Here is a 16046-nt window from a genome sequence, read left to right as displayed (position 1 = left end):
TGAGAACCCAGAAATAAACCCATGCATATATAGACACTAATATTTGACAAAGGAGCAAAGAACATACAATGGAGAAAGGATAGTACCTTCAATAAATGGTGTGGGGAAATCTGAACAGTCATGTGCAAAAAATAAGACTAAACCACTATCTCACACCATACACAAAAATCAACTCAAAATGGATTAAAGACCTGAAACCATAAAACGCCTAGAAGAAAACATAGGCAATACGCTCTGACACAGGTCTTAGCAATATCTTTTTTAGATATGTCTCCTCAGGCAAGGGAATCAAGAGCAAAAATAAACAATCAGGACTACATGAAATTAAAAAGCTCTGCACAGCAAAGGAAACCATCAACAAAATGGGAGACAACCTATGGAATGAGAGAAGATATTTGCAAATGATATATCCAATGAGGGGTTAATATCCAAAATATATAAAGAACTCATACAACTCAACAATAACAAAAAACAAACAACTTGATTAAAAAATGGGCAGAGGAGCTGGATAGACATTTTCCCAGTGAAGACATACATATGGCCAACAGGCATATGAAACGATGTTCAACATCACTATTAGAGAAATGCAAATCAAAACCCCACTGAGATACCACCTCATGCCTGTTAGAATGGCTATTATTAAAAAGTCAAGAAATAAGTATTGGTGAAGATGTGGAGAAAAGGGCATCCTTGTGCAGTGTTGGTAGGGATGTAAATTGGTGCAGCCAGTATGGAAAACAATATGGAGATTCCTCAAAAAATTCAGAATAGAACCACCATATGATCCAGCTGTCCCACTTCTGGGTATTAGCCAAAGAATATGTGAACACTAACTTGAAAAGATACATGCACTTCTATGTTCATGGAGGCCTTATTTACTATAGCCAAGATATGGTAACAATCTAAGTGCCCATCAACAGGTAAATAGATAAAGAAGATGTGGTATACATATGTGTATATATGTACACACACACACACACACACACAGACACAATGGAATACTACTCAGCCATAAAAAGATGAAATCTTTCCATTTGCAACAACATGGTGGAACTTGTTATTATACTAAGTGAAATAAGTCAGACAGAAAAACAAATGCTATAGGATTTCACTCATATGTGCAATATAAAAATTTAAACATAAGATAAATGAACGAACCAAACCAAACAAACATATAGATACAGAGAACAAAATAGTGGTTGTCAGAGGGGAAGGAGCACAGGGGAGAGTGAACTAGGGAAAGGGGATCACTGTATGGTGATGGATGGAAACTAAATATTTGGTAGTGAGAATGTGGTAGGGTATACAGCAGTAGAAATGTAACGCTGTACACATGAAAGTTACATAATGTGATAAACCAATGTTACTTCAATTTAAAAATGAATAAAAACATTCATCAGGATAGAAAAGATCCAAGTGTATCACATGCATTCAGTTCATGAAACTCCTATTTCCATTTCACTTACATGCATGTATAAGTAGGTGTTAGGTCATTTTGTAAAATGTATTTATTGTGGTTGTGGTTTAAAAGGTTTGAAGGCACTTGCTCTGGGAGCTGCTCAAGGAGACGGCTCTGAGATAACTTAGGAAACAGAGGACAGTCATAGGAGACCAGCCTGGCCTGCGTCTGTCTGGTTCCGTCCAGTACTCTGATTTCTAGCCCTCCGAGCAAGCCTACCTCCTGGATGAAGGATGCACCCTCAGGCCCGGTGCCTATCAGCAGAAGTCCGCCACAGGCACTAGTACTGCATGCAGCTTTTCTTCCTTTACTGAATGGCAACTAGCCTTCATGAGCCTGGCTTTCTCACACAGGTGGAGCTGCTGCCTCAGAGTAAATATCTTCAGGACCACCATGTGCTGGGTGGGTCTCCTGTGCTTTGTGAAACTTAGGGACAGAGGCCCAGGGGGTCATTCCTGATGGCCAGGAAGGGGTCCAGTGCTGCAGCTAAATATCCTCCTCACCTTCCCCTCGGCCTTAATTCTACCTGTTCTTGTTTCTTAACTACCATCTCCTCCTAAAAGCCTTCATTTTCTCTCCTTATTTTCTGCACCATATTTTTTGCTTAGATTCTGTCCAGTTTCATACTTTTAAATATATCACAGGATGCCCTCTCTTTGCTAGGCATTGTTTTTTTTGTGGTATAAATCTTGTCTTTTCTCAGGCATCAGACTCTTGTGAGAAAGGCCTGCATGCCTTTTAAAAATTCTTCATCATGCTAGGCACTTAGTAGATGCCTAGTAAATACTCATTGAACTGAATCAAAATATAGGCTCAGATTTGTCAAATAAATAAGGATCACACCTATTTAGATTATGAGCATGAGTGCTGGTGCAGCCACTATGGAAAACAGTATGGAGGTTCCTCAAAAAACTAAAAATAGAGTTGCCGTATGATCCAGCAATCCCACTCCTGGGCATATATCCGGATAAAACTATAATTCAAAAAGATACTTGCACCACTATGTTCATAGCAGCACTATTCACAATAGCCGAGACATGGAAACAACCTAAATGTCCATCAATAAATGAATAAAGAATATGTGGTATATATACAATGGAATACTACTGAGCCATAAAAAAGAATGAAATAATACCATTTGCAGCAACATGGATGGACCAGAGATTATCATACCAAGTTAGAAAGACAAATATTATATATCACTTATATGTGCAATCTAAAATATGACACAAATGAACTTATCCACAAACAAACAGACTCACAAACAGAACAGACTTGTGGTTGCCAAGGTTGGCGGGGAGGGGGAGTGGGGGAGGGTTGGATTGGGAATTTGGGATTAGCAGGTGCGAACTGTTATACGCAGAACGGATGAACAACAAGGTCCTACTGTAGAGCACAGGGAACTATATTCAATGTCCTGGGATAAACCATAATGGAAAAGAATGTATATATATGAATAACTGAGTCACTTTGCTGTACAGCAGAAATTAACAAAACATTGTAAATTGACTGTACTTTAGTAAATCTTTTAAAACAGAGGATGAGTGCTTATTTCTCAAATTTGGGCTGAATAAAATCATGATAATAAGAATCATAATAATCACCATCCACTGATTGCTTACTATGTGCCAGGACTGTGCACGTGCTTTATATGTATTATTTAATTTTGATCCTCGCAACAGCCCTAGTGTGTTACAAATTATGACCATCGTTGCCATTTTGTCAGTGAGGAAACCGAAGCTTACAGAGGCTGAGACACTTGTCCAGTGTCACATCACTGGTAGGCGGGGTGAGCAAAGACTCCAATCCAGGCTGCGAGTCCCAAAGCTGGGGGCTCCATCATCATTTAGTGACAAATAAAGCAAGGCAAAGGACTCAGCTCTTACAGTCATCACAATCACGATCCAATAATTCATGGACCACAAATCAGACATCGCCATTTGATCCTGCACAGTTGCTTCCTGAAGGAATTACTTTCCCTCAAGCTGACTTGAATTCGTCATTTAACAGAGTGGGGATGACGCTATAAACTACCTCCAAAGGGTTGCCATGGTTAAATGAGATGGTGTGCGAAGTCCTCAGCCCTGTGCCCGGCCCGCAGTGAGTGCTGAGAAAATAGTACCTGGTACCTGCTGTCTGGTTATTATGGGATGGTCCATCCAGCCCTGGGCCTGATTCCATGATTTGCAAGTGGCCTTGATGATGACAATCACATCAAGGTAAAAATGACTACAAAAGAGGCCTTCAGTAGACACTTTTGTCCGAAGATAAGAACTCCATCTTTTTTTAAATGATAAAACCATGACTTACTGAAGTTAAGGAACCTTCTGGAAGCTTCATGCTAATAAGTGATAGAACCAGGTCTGTTTCATCTGTACTTTTGTTTTTGTGATATTAAACATGAAGTTAATGTTGCTACTTGGAAACTCCTTGGGACACATCAGATTCATAATTCTTTAAAAAGTTATGCTTATCTAGTACACAGTGCAGAGATAACAAACCCTCCTGAAACTGTTGGTGGCATTCTTATTTTAGTATTTAATGATCATTAAGCACTATAAAACAGAGACAGAATTATAGGGCATGAGTGCAGCTGTGGCAACATTGCTGCTCTCGACTCCTTTTCCACGGGAGACCCAATTTTGTGAAATATGAAAATGTCCTCACAAACTTCGTGGGCAAAGAAATACTAGACCTACTAAACTAATAAAAAATCCAAAGTGGGCACCACCAAAGCGGAGATTATTTCAGGAATATTATTAAGGGCAAAATAATAGCTTTAAAGCAAAATGATGGAGATTAGATGCCAGACATTTTGGAACAGCAAGTATAATCACTGACCTGTTCTAAAAGGATGAAGTCGAGATGATTTATCTGAACATTGCACAAGATTTGGAAGTGTCTGGTGTCCTTTACTTCCCCCTCACCGTGAGCATGCTTCATGGCGATTCAGCCTCATTTCTGGCTTGAGGTGTCATGCATTTTTCCATGCGTGACTGAGTTTCTCTTTTCAGGGTGGTTTGAGGAGCTCCTCATGAGATATATTTATGGATCATTTCATGGGAAAAGGCTAGGGCTGTTTGCATCGAGTTCTAGTAGGAGTAACCTGAGTTCTGAGACTATTAGGGTGAGCAAAGGTCAAGGGGCAGGGATTTTCTTTGCAAAAAATCGACGTCCTTTTCTCTCTATAGTGCCCACCTGGGAGGGACATTCTGCTGACCTCAGGTGTCCAGGCTCACAGGTGTGTTCCCTGCCCTGGGAAGACACAGTTCCCTCAGGACATCATGTTTCTTCTTTAGGGTCCCTTTTTTGGGTCTTTTTCTCATATAAGCCTGTGATATCTGTGACCTGATGTGATACTCAGTTTCCTGTCTCTGGTCATCACAGGACTTCCTGAAGGCTGGGGATTAGAATGAAGACTGACCATGAAAAAGTGTGTTCGGCCTTAAAGGTGGCTTTGCAGGTGGCCTGAGGACCAAGGGGGCTTCTCCAGGGACACTTAGTGTTTACCAGTGCAGTGGATTCCTCAGGGACTGGGGATGGAAGGTCCAGCTCGGTGCTGTGCTGTGTCATCACCCCATGTTTTTGTTATTCCCTGTGAGCTGTGTGGAGACAAGTTGGGGCAGAGGTTAACGGGCTCATAAATTATTACCAACATGTACCAAGTTCAAAATGGCTTTCACGTAACATTGTTTCTCATGAAAGGTAGTCTGGAGATTCTAATCCCCATCCACCAGGGGGTCAACTGAGAATCCCCCATGGGAAGCAAGAGGTTGCTGAAGCGGGTGGTTGGCAGTGCTGGAACCTGCCTTCTGACCCCAGAACCCCCTCCACCCCACAGGCCCTCCTCCCTCCTGGTGAAGCAGCGGGAAGGAGGGGGCAGACGTTCTGGGCCCCCAACACCAGTTGCTACTCTCCTTGTAGGGGAGTTGGCTCTTGTGAAGATGGGCGTTCACCGCTAGCCCAGCTGGGCTCAGTGTTTGATGGACAGCGACAGTGTGAGTTAGGGTTTCTCAAGAAAACCCCAAAGTTTTGTCACTCGTAAATGCACATTTCAGTCAACTTGAAATTTTACAGCAGTTCCCCTTAGGCACTTTATTTTTCCTGGAAGCTGTTCAGGATTGGGGTGTTCGGACTCAGGAGCACTCTGGTAACCAAGGCTCTGGCAGGAGAACGTTCCAAGAAGCTGCAGCAGCCCCTCCCTCTACAGGGTGTGCCAGGGCAGCCCTCGGTCACCCATGGCCTCAGACCCTGCTTTGCTCTGGTTACACATCTCCTGAGAGTTACTGGGGAGGATCAGGGCAGGGATGATTCTAGAAACCCCAGTATCTGCTCCAAGAACACTTCCAACACTCTATCGAGGCAATATATAAATAAGACAAAGAAAATCCATCTCTATTATTTGCCTGGAACTAAAATCAAAAAGCTCTCTAATATTTTTCTTCTCTGCCTCCATATTTTAGTAGAAATTCTATTTTTAACATCTGCCATGATTTAAAAAATATTTTTTTAATACCGTGCATTTAAAAAAATTATTTTATTTATTTTTGGCTGCATTGGGTCTTCGTTGTGGTGTGCGGGCTTCTCACTGTGGTGGCTTCTCTCGGTTGCACAGCACGGGTTTCAGTAGTTGTGGCTCGCGGGCTCTAGAGCGCAGGCTCAGTAGTTGTGGCGAATGGGCTTAGTTGCTCCGCAGCATGTGTGATCTTCCCAGACCAGGGCTCCAGTCTGTGTCCCCTGCATTGGCAGGCGAATTCTTAACCACTGCACCACCAGGGAAGTCCCACCATGATTTGTTATTTTGCAGCAAAATAAAAACTACGTAGCTCTTTTAGTTGATGTGGACACCCAGAGGAATTCACTTTTATAGCATCAATAATTGTTTTCCTCCAAATCAATCATTTGAACGGAACAGTCCACAAAATATTTCCTACAGAGAGAAAGCAGTAGGCACATCTGATTTCTTAGCATGTTCTGGGAGTGAGTAGAATTGACTGGAGCATTATAAAGTAAAATCTGCATTTATTCCACGACAATGGGATGTGAGGCAATGATGTATTTTTAGATATACAGTAGTTACCCCTTACCTGAGGGGGATACATTCCAAGACCCCCACTGGATGCCTAAAGCCTTGGATAGTACCAAGCCCTATATATACTATAATAAAGTTTAATTTAGAAATTAGGTACAGTAAGAGATTAACAACTAATAACAAAATAGAACAATTATAAAAATATACTGTAATAAAAGTTATATGAATGCGGTCTTTCATAATAATTGGGTTAGCCGAAAAGTTCATCCCAGTTTTTCTATAACATCTTATGGAAAAACTGGGATGAACTTTTTGGCCCACCCAATATCTTATTGTACAGATTTAATGTCTTTTCTATCTTAACTAAGCACTTATGTGCTGTGGCCATATCTTTTACAGTTTGAGGTGGGACAGCAAATCTAGCATGAATTTCTTTTTCCTTCTTCACAGTGTCATGGACAGATTTGTTCTTAACAGTAGATCTTGGCAACTTCAGCATATGATTTTTTCCCTTCCCTTATTAAGTACATAACTTTCACATTCTCACGTAACAGAAGCACTTTACGGCTTCTCTTTGGCACATCCAAATTGCCAACATCCCTCCTCTGGCACCCTGGGGCCATTATTAGGTAAAATAAGGGTCAGTTGAACACATTCAATCTGATAACAGAGCTGGCTACTAAGTAACTAATGGGCAGATATGCTGGACAAAGAAATGATTCGTGTTTCGTGTTTGGTAATTGCAATCATTGTTGCTTTTTTTTTTATCTTTTGCGGTACGCGGGCCTCTCACTGTTGTGGCCTCTCCCGTTGTGGAGCACAGGCTCCGGACGCGCAGGCTCAGCAGCCATGGCTCACGGGCCCAGCCGCTCCGCGGCATGTGGGATATTCCCGGACCGGGGCACGAACCCGTGTCCCCTGCATCGGCAGGCGAACTTTCAACCACTGCGCCACCAGGGAAACCCCCATTGTTGCTTTTGTTGTGGTCATCCATTTACAATGCTTGGTGTCAGTTTATCTATCTCTTGTAAAAATAAAACACAGTGTGTGTGTGTGTGTGTGTGTGTGTGTGTGTGTGTGTGTGAAAAAAAAATGATTCGTGTCCTGGGTGGGACAGAGCTGACGATGTGAGATTTCCTCACACAACTCAGAACGGCAAGCAGTTTACAACTTACGACTCGTTGATTTCCAGAATTTTTCATTTAATATTTTTGGACTGAGGTTGACTGCAGGTATCTGAAATCGCAGAACGTGAAACCACGGATAAAAGGAGACTACTGTATCTCCTTTATTGCCTGTGGGCTCCTTGAGGGCAAAGGGTATGACTTGCTCGCCACTGTGTCCTCAGCATCTGGCACTGTTTATTGATTTGCTTTAAGTTGAGGAAGAAAAAGCTCTGTCTTTGTATTTTGAAAGGTTTATTCTAAAAGGCCCAGGAAGGCTATTCTTAAAAGGAAAGCAGCTTTTTGAAAACACATCTCCAGATACTGAAATCACAGAAAGGCACCTTAGCATTTCCTTGCCAGTCAGAACGAGTTCTCTGTGGATGCCCAGGCTTCCAGGCAGAGACCGCGTAATAGTCACGGGAGCCACCCCAGTCCTTCTGCCCCAGAGCAGGGGGCAGTACAGAGTTCCCTCTTACGACTTGAGGGAGCAACTTTACTGAGCCCATTGTGTGCCAGACATTGTTCTAAGTATTTTGCATATATTATTCCACTTAGATCATCACCAACGGATGAGGTAGATATTCCATGCCTCCTTTTATAAATACAGACATTGAGGCTTAGTGAGATTAGCAATTATGTGAGCAATTTTGCTCACAGGTCTTAGCAGGCTCTGGTTGCAAGTCACAGAGACCCACTGGGGCTTAATCTTGCAAAGGAAGAAAGGTAGGGAGGGGCAAGGAGGGTTATTTTAAGGATCCTGGGATGTTTTGCTGAACCCAAGGGCAGACTTGCCACTAGACTCAGGAAGGTGTTTTGAGTCCGAATCTGGAAAGTGCTGGGAACCCAGGAAACACACCCACGATTCATCTCTCTCCTCCTGCAGAATGGTTTCTTTTTCTTGGCAACCTCATCCTTGTACAGAATAATAGCTGCCCCGCAACTCAAGTCATAAATTATAGGTCCAGGCACTTGTAAAACCTGATTGTTCCTCTGTCTCGATTCTAAACTCCTTAGAGAGACACTTGTGTCTTCTTAGAAGGGCCTGGAGCCAGGCACACACATATGGTTGCAAGAATCTCTCCACGTGTAGAAAGATTGAGAGACAGATTCTAGACAAACAATGGAAAGATCATGGGATGGGCAAACACTAAAAAACCTACCAGCTGTATACCAAGCTCACACAACTAGTAAGATTTAAATTACTGTCTATCCAACTCTGTTTCAAACAGACTTTGGGCTTTTTCTACTCCTATGATGCCTTTTTTTTTTTTTTGCAGTACACGGGCTTCTCACTGCTGTGGCCTCTCCCATTGCGGAGCACAGGCTCCGGACGCACAGGCTCAGCGGCCATGGCTCACGGGCCTAGCCGCTCCGCGGCACGTGGGATCTTCCCGGACCGGGGCACGAACCCGTGTCCCCTGCATCGGCAGGTGGACTTTCAACCACTGCGCCACCAGGGAAGCCCCCTATGATGCTTTTAAAAATCCTGTTTGATACTTTCTTTTTTGTGCCTTTTAGCCTCCCAAGAAGGCTATCAGTTTAAAAACCATATGATCTCAATACTCACAGAAAAAGCATGTGAGAAAATTCAACATCCATTCATGATAAAAACTCTCAAAGTTGATATAGAGGGAACATATTTCAATATAATAAAGGCCATTTATGACAAACCCACAGCTAATATCGTACTCAATGGTGAAAAGCTGAAAAATTTTTCTCTAACGTCAGGAACAAGACAAAGATGCCCCCTTTTGCCAATTCTATTTGACATAGTATTGGAAGTCCTAGCCACAGTTATCAGACACCAAAAACAAATAAAACGCATCCAGATTGGAAGGGAAGAAGTAAAACTATCACTGTTTGCAGATGACATGATATTATATATAGAAAGCCCTAAAATTTTTACCAAAAAACTTCTAGAGCTCCTCAATGCATTCAGTAAAGTTGCAGGATAGAAAATTATTGAAGTCTATTGCATTTCTATACACTAATAATAAAGTATCAGAAAGAGAAAGCAAAAGAAAATCCCATTTTCCATTGCATCAAAAAGAATAAAATACCTAGGAATAAATCTAACTAAGGAGGTAAAAGACCTGTACTCAAAAAGTATGACATTGATGAAAGAAATTGAAGATGACACACATGGAAAGATATACTGTGTTTTCAGACTGGAAGGATTAATAATGTTAAAATGACCATACTACCCAAGGCAATCTACAGATTCAATGCAATCCTTATCAAAACACCAACGGCATTTTTCATAGAACTAGAACAAATAATTCTAAAATTTGTATGGAAACATAAAGACCCCAAATAGCCAGAGCAATCTTGATAAAGAAGAAAAGAGCTGGAGGTATCATGCTCCCTGACTTTTGATGACAAAGCTACAGTCATCAACACAGTATGGTACTGAGAAAGACACATATCATATGATATCACTTATATGTGGAATCTAAAAAAGAGTACAAATGTACTATCTACGAAACAGAAATAGAGTTACAGATGTAGAAAACAAACTCATGGTTACAAGGGGGGTAGGGGGAGGAATAAATTGGGAGATTGGGATGGACATATACTATGTATTACATATACTATGTGTTAATACACTGTATATATTAATAAAATAGATAACTAATAAGGACCTGCTTTAGAGCACAGGGAACTCTACTCAAATCTATGTAATGGCATATATGGGGAAAGAATATTAAAAAGTGGATATATGTATAACTATTCACTTTGCTGTACACTTGAAACTAACACAACACTGTAAATCAACTATACTCCAATAAAAATTAAAAAAAACCCAGCATGGTACTAGCACAACAACAGACACATTGATCAATGGAACAAAATATGGAGTCCAGAAATAAAGCCATACACTTATGATCAATTAATCTATGAAAAAGGAGGCAAGAATATACAATGGGGGAAAGAGTCTCCTCCATAAGTGGTGCTGGGATATTTAGACAGCTACATGTAAAAGAATGAATAGAACATTTCCCACACCATATACAAAAAGAAACTCCAAATGGATTAAAGACCTAAAATGTAAGACCTGAAAACATAAAACTCCTAGAAGGGAACATAGGCAGAACACTCTTTGACATAAATTGTGGCAATAATTTTTTTGGGGTCTCCTAAGGCAAAGGAAACAGCAAAAATAAATAAATGGGACCTAATTAAACTTAAAAGCTTTTGCACAGCAAAGGAAACCATCAACAAAACAAAAAGACAACCTATTGAGTGGGAGAAAATATTTGCGAATGTTATGACTGATAAGAGGTTAAGATCCAAAATATATCAACAGCTTATACAACTCAGTATCAAACAACGCAGTTTAAAAAATGGGCAGAAGACCTGACTAGACATTTTTCCAAAGACATACAGATGGCCAACAGGCACATGAAAAGATGCTCAACGTTGTTAATCTTCAGAGAAATGCAAATCAAAACGACAATGAGGTATTACCTCACACCAGTCAGAAGGGCCATCATGAAAAAGTCTACAACTAATAAATGCTGGAGAGGGTGTGGAGAAAAGGGAACCCTCCTACACTGTTGGTGGGAGAGTAAGTTGATGCAGCCACTGTGGTAAACAGCAGACCCTCCAAGCTTCACATAGCTTAGACAATATGTCACAAGACTCTTAACCACCCCCTATAGATAACACCTCTGATGTATGGGTCACTATAACAGTTACCTAAGTTGTTTTTTAGGAACTAGTTCTTGCCCAACTCAAACTGGCCAAGACCACTGACCATTCATCTGGGCCTGTGTGATGTCCACCTTTTGACATCAGAGGGCAGAAAACTTCACCCTCAGATAGTGCTAATGCTGCCATTTTCTGAACACGCATACTATGAAGCGTGATGCTCAGTTGCACCTGCGCAGAACAACAATCACCTCCCCTGCACCTCTGACAACCCTACACTCTTTCCCCATAAATATCCCAAGCCCCTGGCCTTGAAGGAGGCAGATTTGAGACGTATTCTTCCATCTCCTCTCTTGGCTGTCTCGTGAATAAACCCTTTCTTTGCTACAAACATTGGCATCTGTTTGGCTTCCTGCCTGTTGGGCAAATGAACCTGGTTAGGTAGTACTTTCCTCTATAAAAGCAACCTTCTCTCCTCTGTTCTCTGGACTTGCCTATGGTTTGCCATATTTTGCATGTCCTGATTGCGATTCTCTGCTATTCACGAATAAACACGTTTTGTTGGTACTATAACTGGCTCTTTTGTTTTTTTTAAGGTCAGTATTACATGATGATCAGAAGTGGAATCCCAAGGAGACAAACCCCTGAGAAATTAACGAACCCTGGAGCCACGGGAGGTGCTCACTCAGGCCCATTCTGCCCTCTGCTTCTGTGAGTTGTCTTTTTCCTTTCAGTTAAGTCTTCTCTCAGATGGGAGCTCCCTCCTTTCAGTTGAGCTCCGGCTTTATTTGGGATCTGTTTAAAGGTTTTGTCCTTTCTGGGGAGTGCTTGTTTTTTTTTTAAAACTTAAAAAAAGATTTTTGTTTATTTTTGGCCGCGTGGGGCCTTCGTTGCTGTGCGCCGGTGGCGAGCGGGGGCTACGCTTTGCTGTGGTGTGCAGGCTTCTCATTGCAGTGGCTTATTTTGTTGCGGAGCACGGGCTGTAGGAGCGCGGGCTTCAGTAGTTGCGGCACGCGGGCTCTAGAGTGCAGGTTCAGTAGTTGTGGCGCACAGGCTTAGTTGCTCCGCAGCATGTGTGATCTTCCTGGAACCAGGGTTCAAACCCGTGTCCCCTGCATTGGCGGCGGATTCTTAACCACTGCGCCACCAGGGAAGTCCCTCGTTTGTTTTTTGAACCTCTGGTTTTGAGTAATGGAATCCCAATCTGCTAAATTTTCTCAGGAGGGTCCTCCTTCTGGGACTCCAGCAGGTTTTATGTTTAAAAAATAATACACCTTGGGACTTCCCTGGTGGCACAGCGGTTAAGAATCCGCCGCCAATGCAGGGGACACGGGTTTGAACCCTGGTTCCAGGAAGATCACACATGCTGCGGAGCAACTAAGCCTGTGCGCCACAACTACTGAGCCACTGCTCTAAAGCCCGCGTGCCTAGAGCCCGTGCTCCACAACAAGAAGTCACCGCAATGAGAAGCCCGGGCACCGCAACGAAGAGTAGCCCCCGCTCGCCGCAACTAGAGAAAGCCCACGCACAGCAAGGAAGACCCAACGCAGCCAAAAATCAAATAAATTAAAATAAAATAAAAAAGATCTCTAGAGTATATTTAAAAAATTATACACCTTTAAAAAATATCACTTATATGTGGAATCTAAAATAATAATACAAATGAACTTATTGACAAAACAGAACAGATTCACAGACATGGAAAACTTATGGTTACTGAAGGGAAAAGGGGCTGGGGGAGGGATAAATTAGGAGTTTGGGATTAACAGATACACACAATTATATATAATATAAACAACAAGGACATACTGCATAGCACAGGGAACTACAGTCAATATCTTGTAATAACCTATAATGGAAAAGCGTTGGAAAAAGTATACATACACACACATATTATACATATTATATATACTGAATTACTTTACTGTACACCTGAAACATTGTAAATCAACTATACTTCAATAAAAACCCAAACCAAACCAAAAAACAAAAGGAAAAAAAACCGAAAAACTTATACACATTTTAAACTAATTTGACCAGCCTAACCAAAAACAATTTAGAACTCCAATTGCCATTATGGGGAACTTACGATCTCCCCAGACTTGCTTCTCTTAGAACCAAATTAGAAGACCGAGGCTCTAAAGTACAACAAACTGAACGGGGTGCCTGTTTCAAACGCCAGTTTCAACTGGTACCTTGAGGCTTCTAAGCATATTCGGGACACTAAAACTGCCTCTTTACAAAATACCATTTCTAAATAATTAATCAATGTGAACAAACAACTGAAGACAAAAAAACCTTTGAAGTTTCCTTTTCCCCTTCCCCGTCCTCTTTGTCTCCAACCCCACCTCCTCCATACCCTCCTCTTCCTCATTCGAATTCTCACTGAACTTTGCTTTTTCTCCAAACCTCTCCCTACTTCTTCCTCATCTGAACCCATCAGAACCTGTCGCATTAAAATCAGACCCTCTGAAGATTCTAATGCTAAGCCCCTAATTTTCAATGCCCCCGCCCCCTGGACTAAGGCTGAACTACAAGCCACAAAGATTTTCCTAGAGTAGAGCTAAGGATCCCCCATATATTTCCCGAGGAATTTAATGTAGCTGTTCAGACTTACCGACCAGGTTTCTCAGACTTATACCGTGGAGCTCACATGTTTGCTGGTGAAAGCCAGGCCCAAGACTGGATGAAAACAGCGCTTTGGGAAAGTCCTGAGAAATCTCTAGTACTGCAAATGAAAGCTCAACCCCCTGCCTTGATATAGGATCAGGCTCGGGCAAACTTAAATGACTTCACCTGGCTTTCCCCAAGCCTACTGATTGAAATAAGATTCAGCCTTGCACCCAGACACACAGTGAGCCTGTGCATGATTATTATAGCCAGTTCCCAGTTATTTTTAAGGAAAATTCTGGCCTTTCTATGGATGTTGATTGCACTTGGGTAGCCTTCAACTCAGTTTATTAATGGGCTGAACCGGGATCTTTCCCTTCTAGTTAAAAGGACCAGGATGGAATGGGAAACCATGTTCCCTCCTAATTCCCAGTGACGGGACTCTGGGCTTTCCCCAATCCTTCCTCTTAACCAGCTTGGAGTGGGATGAATCTCTGTCTTTAACGATACCAGAGTTACCCTCTCAGGGCTCAATCCCACTATTATTCACATCCCTTGCCTGGGAGTACTGAAACGGTTCAAATAGTGGTGGTCTCTAATAAACTTAACATGTTCCTACCTCTAAACCTGTTCCCTTTTGTTTAGTTCCTCTAAGAGATACACTTTTCCCCTTTGTTCCTCCACCCCTACCCATTTATTAGGTGGAGATTTCTTAAAGAAATATTGTCTGGAATTTCTTCCTCCCCAAAAGGGGAGCTAATTCTAGAATTTGACAGTAGTGTTACCAAGCAAGGGCTTGCTGCCAGACACGCATAGAAGTCAATTCTATGGTACTGGCTTTTGGAAAAAAAAGAGCTTTATTGTGAGGTTGATCGGCAAGCAGATAGAAGGCAGGGCTCAACTCTGTCTCCTTGATCCCGGGTTAGGGGGTTAGGGGAATTTCAAACTTGGCAGAAGTTGATTGGATAGCCTCAAATCAGTACATATAAGATAATCAAGGTGCTTAGGCTGCTGGAAGCCAGATTTTCCTTATTTTAGGACCTCTCCCTTCTTAAAGCCCTCTGGTGGCAACACTTCTATTCTTTGAGTTCCACAGACTGAAGATATTTGGTTCTGGGCTCATCCTGGAGACATGGGTTCCCATCTTGCACATGCACAGTGCTGTCTGTATAAAACAACTTCAGGTCTGATTAATCACCAACCTGTTTTAAGAAAGCAAAACCAGTTTAAGCCAGTTGACGTTTTATGTGCTATTTCAGAAGCAACCAAAGTAGCCTACAAGGTGAATCCAATGACCCTTTGGATGATATAACGTTACCTGGATCCTCTAGTTTATTTCAATAGGTAAACAACTTGCTTCTCTGCTTCCTTTCTCAGGCCTCTTTGCAGGACAGCATCTACCTGTTAAAATTTTTAGCCTTTAAGGGACACAAAGTCTCCAAGGGAAAACTGCAGTTTGTTCAAACTCAGATTTCATAGTTGGGGCACCTGATCTCAAAACAAGGGTTACATTTAGATCCAAATAGGTTTCATGGCATCCTGAACGTCCCCAAACTCAAAGCTAAGCTTGGGCTAGTTGGCTACTCTTGAAATTGGAAAAGCTTGATAAATTCCCCTGCCCTTGCTTGGCCTGTGAAATCTTTTGCTAACAGCTCTTTCTCGCTGTAATAATCTTAACACTGCCACTCCCCTCCTCTATGGACAATATTCCTCATGACTGACTCTGACAGATTACCTCCTGACGCCCGTGATGACTTATAGGGAACTCCTTTTGGATAACACTGACTTTTTGTGGGTTTACCAATGGTTCTTATTTAAAAGGTGGACACGGTAAGTATTATGCTGGGTATGCTCTTGTAACTCTTTTGAAGCCATCAAGGCAGCACCTTTGTCCTTGGCTACGTCAGCCCAATAGGCTGAACTGTACGCTCTTGCTTGGGCCTGCGTTTTGGCCGAGGGTAAAGCTGTAAATATCTCTACAGACAGTAGATATGCTTTGGAGTAGCTTATGACTTTGGAATGCTATGGAAAGAGTGAGGCTTCCTCACTTCCAGTGGGGACCAAATTTAAAATGGCCCTTATGTTCAGGAATTATTAGATGCCATACTCTTGCCAGGGAATGTAAATT

General features: G+C 42.0%; 1 pseudogene; it reads right to left on the bottom strand.

The window, feature by feature from the left end:
- Positions 1 to 5032, bottom strand: part of LOC115861375 (chromobox protein homolog 1 pseudogene) — a 37413-nt pseudogene extending 32381 nt beyond the window's left edge.
- Between the last annotated feature and the right edge of the window lie 11014 nt (positions 5033 to 16046).

Source organism: Globicephala melas, chromosome 15 (assembly GCF_963455315.2).
Source record: "Globicephala melas chromosome 15, mGloMel1.2, whole genome shotgun sequence".
Classification (NCBI taxonomy): domain Eukaryota; kingdom Metazoa; phylum Chordata; class Mammalia; order Artiodactyla; family Delphinidae; genus Globicephala; species Globicephala melas.
This window is presented reverse-complemented; position numbering and strand designations above follow the sequence as displayed.